Genomic DNA, 7,103 nt, shown 5'->3' with positions numbered 1-7,103 from the left:
CTGAGGGGGGTTTTGTATTATTCATGTGCTCAACACAGGTGTGTGACTCCTGTGTGTCGGCGTGAGGGTCTGTGTCATGGGTGGGTGTTGTCATGGGATTGTCATGCCTAGACAATTATCAAAGTTTGGGTTTTACTTTATTGGGGTTTTTCTTTGAGTCGAAGCGGATCAAAAATGTTTGGATTAAAAAAAAAAAAAGATTGTTTGCTGCAACCAGAGAATTTGTTACAACATGAGTTTAAAAAAAAAAAGTCAGAAAAGACACAGAAACAAGACAGTGATAAGAATAAAAATGTATCAGACAGCAGTGGAGGGAGAGAGGGTAGGAGCAGGATCAAAGGCCAGAGTGTGTGTGTGTGTGGGTGGGTGTGTCTGTGTGGATACACTGAATTTGACAGATTTGTAGGTTTCAGTGTAATTTTTTGTAAGTTTTATGATAATTTTGAATGATCTTTTACCGTTTTATCATTAATAAATGAAGAGAGGGAGGGGTATACCAAATGAGAAAGTCAATTATATCAACAAAAGAGGCACCAAAGGCAAGTAAATTGAGGGTATGCCTGTACTGGGTCAGATTATATAATTATATGCAGATTTTTTCATAGTCAGATTGTGTCTCTGATAGGATATCATGAGATAAACTAATAGTAACATTTTATAATAACCAGTCTCTTGCTATTTGGCTGAAAAGTATTGAAAAGCCTTGAAAAGTATTTACTACGGCAAGGTAAAATATACGTTTTTCCGAGACAAAATAGACAAAGACAAAATTGTTTTAGCCTCGACAAAGCACATGAACAGGTCAGGCCTCCTCATTCACTTATTCACTTGCATTATATTGTATGTCACAGAACAAAACAGGGTTCTTCTCAAAGCATAACATAAGACACAATATTGCATCAAATTCTACTGACAGCATAACTGTCTTTATAAAAACCCATGTATTCTGGCAAAAGACTCATGGGAACACCATGAAACGGTGACACCAAAACTTGCCATAAGATCATTTGCATGCCTGGTTCAGTACTTAGCTGCACTTACACATGATTCTGTCAGAAAATTCATTGAGGAGGTAAAATATATCAGTTCAACATAATTCCATGGATCACTAACTGCGACAAACCCTGTTTTTCCTTTTTTCACAGTAGTAAAAAACAATTAGGTAAATGGAATGCTCAATTGAACTGACTAGACTAGCTGAAGGCCATACGTTGGTGTTTCATTCAAAACTAGACTGTTTTATGTAATGTTACAATAATATGACTTTTCCTTTTTACAGTGATTACACTTTTTCAAAAGGCTACAAACATTGATTTACAAAACACTAAACATCTCCCTACTTCTGTGATGTAGAAATCACATATTTTCCAAAATACTTCCAAAATACTACCACCAGAACCCCCAATTGATCAAACACAATGATAAGGTGTAAAGACACCTAGCTGCATAACTGTCAACTCAACAAGGCCTAAACACAGGGCAACAGTCGAGCCCTAGTCAGCAACAGAAAATGAAGGCAATATAGCACTGAGGAAGAGATAACTGTAGGCACATGTGAAGAAAGACAAGGACCATATGTATTTATCAGATGAGATTTGAGCAACATTGCTTGTGAAGATTGGGTCGAGCCACGTAACATATGTCAGCTTTTTTGGTTTGTTTGTTTGACCTTTGTGTGTTTTTGTTTGACCCAACTACCAAACACTGCTCTTTTACTCTTAGTATTTCCAGAATTTCTGAATTTCCAGATCAAATTTGGAACTGGATAGATGTATTTGGTGTAAAAAAAAAAAAAAAGTCTGCAATGTACAGGTATGGTCTTTTGCGGTATGTTTGGGCAGTATATTCTCTATGTATACGTACTCTAAATTATCCTCTAATCCTTCGCAAAAATATTAGGTTACTATAGCATACCAGTTAGAATACTATTAGGCTACTATAGCATACTGCAGCGGCCTGTAAGGCCAGGGGTGTAAAACGTAGGACGCAAATGCAGACGCCGAGATGGGAAATGGATATAAGGTTACAATGTTAAGGTTAGTCAGGTTTATTAATAATAAAAGAACAAGAAGAATGCTGTGTGAAGCTATACACTTTGGATTTTGCCGGGGTAGCATTTTCAGATGACATGCCACACATCTAATTTTGTGCTGAAGATTGGAAAATGTTTAGGGACATTTGGAGCGATATTGAGCTACCTATGGACACCACCTACACAGCGGCATGGAATAGCGCGTTCTATACCCAGCGCTACCATATTTATGCTCACTGTCCAAAGGGCTTCATTCATCTGTCTAGTGATGTTTACAGAAAACCATCATATGATTATGAAGAAAATAAATTGGCAGGTACACCTAAAGTGAGGTATCTATGGAAAGACCTGCATGTTCTAAGTAATGTTTTCAAAAAGGTTGATAGATTGTTCAAATGGAGTGCTGATTTGGAAAATGGCCAAATGGAGTGCTGATCTGGATCTGGCCAAACAATGTGAATTGTCACCTCTGGAACCAACGCCCCTAGTTCATGAAACTTAAAAAAAGAGGTGTTCATCTTTTTTTGCTGTAATAACCACACCCTTCTTCTTGTTCTTTTATTATTAATAGTATTTTCATGTCATTTTATTGCCTGTTTTCTCTGAATGCTTGTTTTAATGGATCGAGTGTTTTATTGATGTAAGTTGACCTTAAGTGTTGAGAAAGTAGCCCGTAAATAAACTCCATTATTATTAGTAGTATTATATTAGTTTTCCATTTATAAGAAACAACTTAGAGACAGACCTTCATTTATCCCATTTGAGATGCAGCTGTTTAAAGGACAGGTTCGGTATTTTACACTTCAAGCCCTGTTTTCAGATAGTTTATGATTAAATAGAACGTTTAAGATTGAAATTTGGACACATGCTGCTGTCCTGAGAATTTTCGGTTTCTGTGGTAGCGCCCCCCCTCCTCCAGAACGATGCATAGGTGCACTGGAACAATCCTTCCTAAAACGCATTAAACTTTCGTTTACAAAGACGTGAAACTCACCGAGTGGTCAGGGGTGTTCACTGATATGCTCACACAAAAATCGTTGCAAAAGATTCTTTCCAACAGGTTTTATCGTAGTTTTTGTCCAACTCCATTGACTTGTATTGGATGTGCTGTGAGGTACGGTATTACTCCGCTGCCGGAAACGGATATGGGGTTGTTTGTTTTCTTTCTGTAGTCTTATGCAGTCGCGGTATCGTAGGCTACTACGCTATCCAAATTATTGTCACGTCCAACCATGGCTAATGCTAAAATGTCTTGGAACTTGCACGATGTGAATGATAGCCTACGTGAATCATTACGTTTTCATCATGAAAGTTCCACAGCCAAAAAAATAGTAAACGTACAAAATCATGTAGCCAAATTATTCATGTAGGCTAGGGTTAGTGTGAACATGACAGGTTATGGACATAACAAATAAGTTCTTACCCCAAGTTCTTCCAACTCTGTCGTCCCAGGAGGTAATGTGGGAACCGCTGTATTTCTCAGGCAAAAGAGCTTTTTGGGCGATTTCTTTTGACCTCCAGCGAAGTTCAGTAAAATGCAGACACGGTGATCAGCTTTCTGCAGATTCTCAACAGGTGTGCTCACATCCAACCCCAGAAATTCCAGCCACAACTTTAGCCTTTCTGGATCGTTGAAAGGAAGTCTGTGACAACTTTTTTTGCCACAAATTTTCCCGCTATTCGGAACTGCAAAAATCGCCTCATTTTTAGCTGTCTGTTGCAAAATACTTCAAGACAGCGATCTTCTGCTTCTTCTGTGTATTCAATGAAATGCCAGTGGTTTGCTTGTAATTGGCAAGACGGTGTAAGGTGCATTATCGCCACCAACTGGGCTGGAGTGTCTATTATTCGGAAGAATGTACGGGTGTGAGGCGTTTGGAAAAATAGCTCCACAGTTTTACAACATGGTAATAACCTGTTGGAAAGCGTCTTTTGCAGCGATTTTTGTGTGAACATATCAGCGAACACCCCTGACCACTCGGTGAGTTTCACGTCTTTGTAAACGAAAGTTTAATGCATTTTAGGAAGGATTGTTCCAGTGCACCTATGCATCGTTCTGGAGGAGGGGGGGCGCTACCACAGAAACCGAAAATTCTCAGGACAGCAGCACACTCTCAAAAATAGGGGTACGGTTGGGGTACATTTTTGTTCTTTTAGGTACAACTTTTGACCCTGTACCTTAAAGGGAACAAAATTGAGCCCCTAAAGTACTAATATGTACCGTTCCTGGATCATTAATGTACCTTTTCGCAAAGGGACCATATTTGTACCTAAGGGTACAAAAAGTACATGGCCTGTCACTCAAAAGTTGTTGGGGGAGGAGATTCTGGACGGGAGCAACCGTTATTTCCCCCCTTAACTTTGTTCATCTCACACACCAAGAAATGGAGCAACTTTCAGTGAGGAGCTTGGTGTGAGAAAACACATGTGCAGGATGGAATAATCTTTGTGGAAGAGGAGGCAAAGCTATTCAGAGGTAAGGTGTAGTTGCAATTTATCGAAATTCGGTTTGTAAATTGTAAATAGCCTACTGTTACAGTAATGGAGTCAGATTGTTGGCTTAAAGGCTAACATTAGCATTCGCTAGCAACTTAGCCTAGGTTAGCTATGAATTCAGATATTTTAAATGGAATTCAAACTCCTTCAATAATGCATGACTATCGTGATAAATGGTAAGGAAATTTCTGTGTGTGTTTTATCTACTATTTCCCATGTCAATGTTAAGTTTTTGTGGAAGCCAACTTTCACTAACAATCATTAGCAGCTATCCTAACTAGCTTAGCCCATAGATATATGAGCATATCCTAGCACTGTTAGCCATACATACTTGCTAACTTCCCTGAAAGGCTGGTTTAATATCAACGGTAGTGCAGGTGAAAGAAGACTGGTATGTGCATACATGCAGTAAGCATGATCACTCTCAACACTGTCATTTTGTTTAGGTGAAAATGAATTAGTTGAGTTGCCTATGTTCACCAGAACATCCTGTTTGTCATTGCTTATCTAGCTAGAGGGCTAGAGGGAGCAACTCAGAACCATATAATGTTATAAAGTTACTCAGAGCTTGATAATGGTCTAACGTTAATCCTTCTCACAGATACCCACCAAGGCAGAATATGGCCACTTGGAAGTAAGCTTACCTTTCCTAAAGGATCTAATGGCTATGTAAGTTACCCAACTTGGTGTTTTTTTTTGTAATGGTATTTTTCTTATTGATGTTAAATACATATAGAAAAGTATTGCATAATAAATTATGCAAATTATAATAATACAGACAACTTTTAGATTTGTTTTTGTCCAATAGCAATTTATATATTGGTTAAGATTATCTTTGTGCTATTTCATTGTTGTGTCATTTTGTTTAATTATATTATTCTATTGCATGGCATTTGTCTCTCAAACACATAGTGGAGCAGGCAGCTTTCATTCATGAAGATACGGTGAAAAGGAGTAAGGAGAAGTTTGGGAGAGTCAGCCGGTCCATGGAACTTGTAATGACTCAGCGCTGATCTATGCCAGGTGAGCAGATTGATATAGTTTCATACATGTATTAGACAAGGTATTTTACACAATCTGTCTGAGGCTATTTATTTGTGTGGTTGAAAAAAATCTTATTCTGAGGTTTGTGTTTGCATTTTGCTTCCAACAGATGTAAAACCCCTGCTGTCATTGGTGAGGCTACCACTGCTATTGAAAATATGTGAACGTCCTGTAGATCAAGTAAGGTTCCAGTCTAAGTCAAAGTGGATATATGCAGAGGAACAGAAGTTGAAGAGGGGGAAAACAGCAGCCTCCACATTCTCCTGAAGAATATGTTGGATTTCTGCCAGTTTTTGAAATTGAACTTTGGTGCCTTTTGAGACTCTTGCCTTTTTAATGGTTCGCCTCATGATTGGAAGGATTGGAGTGTATTTTCTGATTGATTTATTGGTGAGGTAATGAACATTGTAACAATATATTGTACATTTTTACAGGCTTGCTAATATTTCCCAATGGCTGGCACATTATTTTCATTACATCACACATATTGTTCACTCAATTCTATGGTGTATGCACTGTGAATGAGATCTAGGATCATATAGCTACTAAGTTACTGCAAGGACTTAATTTATTGCAACGTGTAATGGTTATGGCAAGCAGATACTGTATTTTCATCACTTATACACGAGTATTAACATGAACTTGAAAGCATACAAGGTTTGTTGGAGTAATTACTAACTCAAATATTGGTATTTTATAGATCATATAAAGGTGTTATTAGTGCTATCGTGCAAATTAATATATTTTTTCCTTCTGCATATAAACACAATGTGGCTACTCAGGCAAAATATTGTAAACCAAATGTTTTATTATTTACACTTACAGTCATAACATGTTTTACGTGAATATGTATATTGATATGGATATAAGATACTTTGATGTTTTGATATGAATGTGTTTTTAATATGAACATGTTAACATTTATTGTACCTGTATTCATGTGGAGTATTGTGTGTAATATCCCCCCAGAATAAACATTTAAATGTACTTATTGGTTGTGCATATATTTTAGTTATACCACCTTAAATTTTCACTGGGGTTGTACCCTTGAAGTACAGATTAGTACCTTTTAAGGGTACTATGTGATAATGATATATACAGGTACATTTTAGTCATTGCAGGTACACAAGTGTACCTTGATGGGTACAGATGGCTAGGGTACACAAATGTACCTACATTCATGGGTACATTATTGTACTTCAAAAGGGTACTGCCCCAGCGACAAGCATTTGTACCGACTTAGGTACACACTGGTACTTCCATTTCTTAGAGTGCATGTGTCCAAATTTCAATCTTAAACGTTCTATTTAATCATAAACTATCTGAAAACAGGGCTTTAAGTGTAAAATACCGAACCTGTCCTTTAAAACAAAATGCGCTCCTCCGGCCAGAGACCCAGGAGATCATGCCGAAAATGTACTGAGCTAGAACAGAGGATTTCTACTTTGGAATCAAAGATGCATGCCCTTCCATCAACGACAGATGAACTACGAGAGGCATCTCATGAAGTGAGTACAGCAACTACTGGAAA

At 37.8% G+C, this 7,103-nt stretch overlaps 1 long non-coding RNA gene across 1 annotated transcript; it reads left to right on the top strand.

The window, feature by feature from the left end:
• The first annotated feature begins 4,150 nt into the window (after window positions 1-4,150).
• On the top strand, window positions 4,151-6,809 carry LOC143099974 (uncharacterized). The gene is made up of 4 exons (XR_012981781.1): window positions 4,151-4,508; window positions 5,130-5,197; window positions 5,441-5,551; window positions 5,682-6,809. It is a non-coding gene; the product is annotated as an uncharacterized LOC143099974 (long non-coding RNA).
• Window positions 6,810-7,103: the final 294 nt, after the last annotated feature.

The sequence above is a fragment of the Alosa pseudoharengus genome, unplaced genomic scaffold (genome assembly GCF_046254945.1).
Source record: "Alosa pseudoharengus isolate Yale_2024_CS ecotype anadromous, Long Island Sound unplaced genomic scaffold, YU_APseudo_1.1 YU_APseudo_1.1_scf_3, whole genome shotgun sequence".
Lineage (NCBI taxonomy): Eukaryota > Metazoa > Chordata > Actinopteri > Clupeiformes > Clupeidae > Alosa > Alosa pseudoharengus.
The sequence above is the reverse complement of the archived record's forward strand: the minus strand, read 5'-3'. Positions and strand labels throughout refer to the sequence as shown.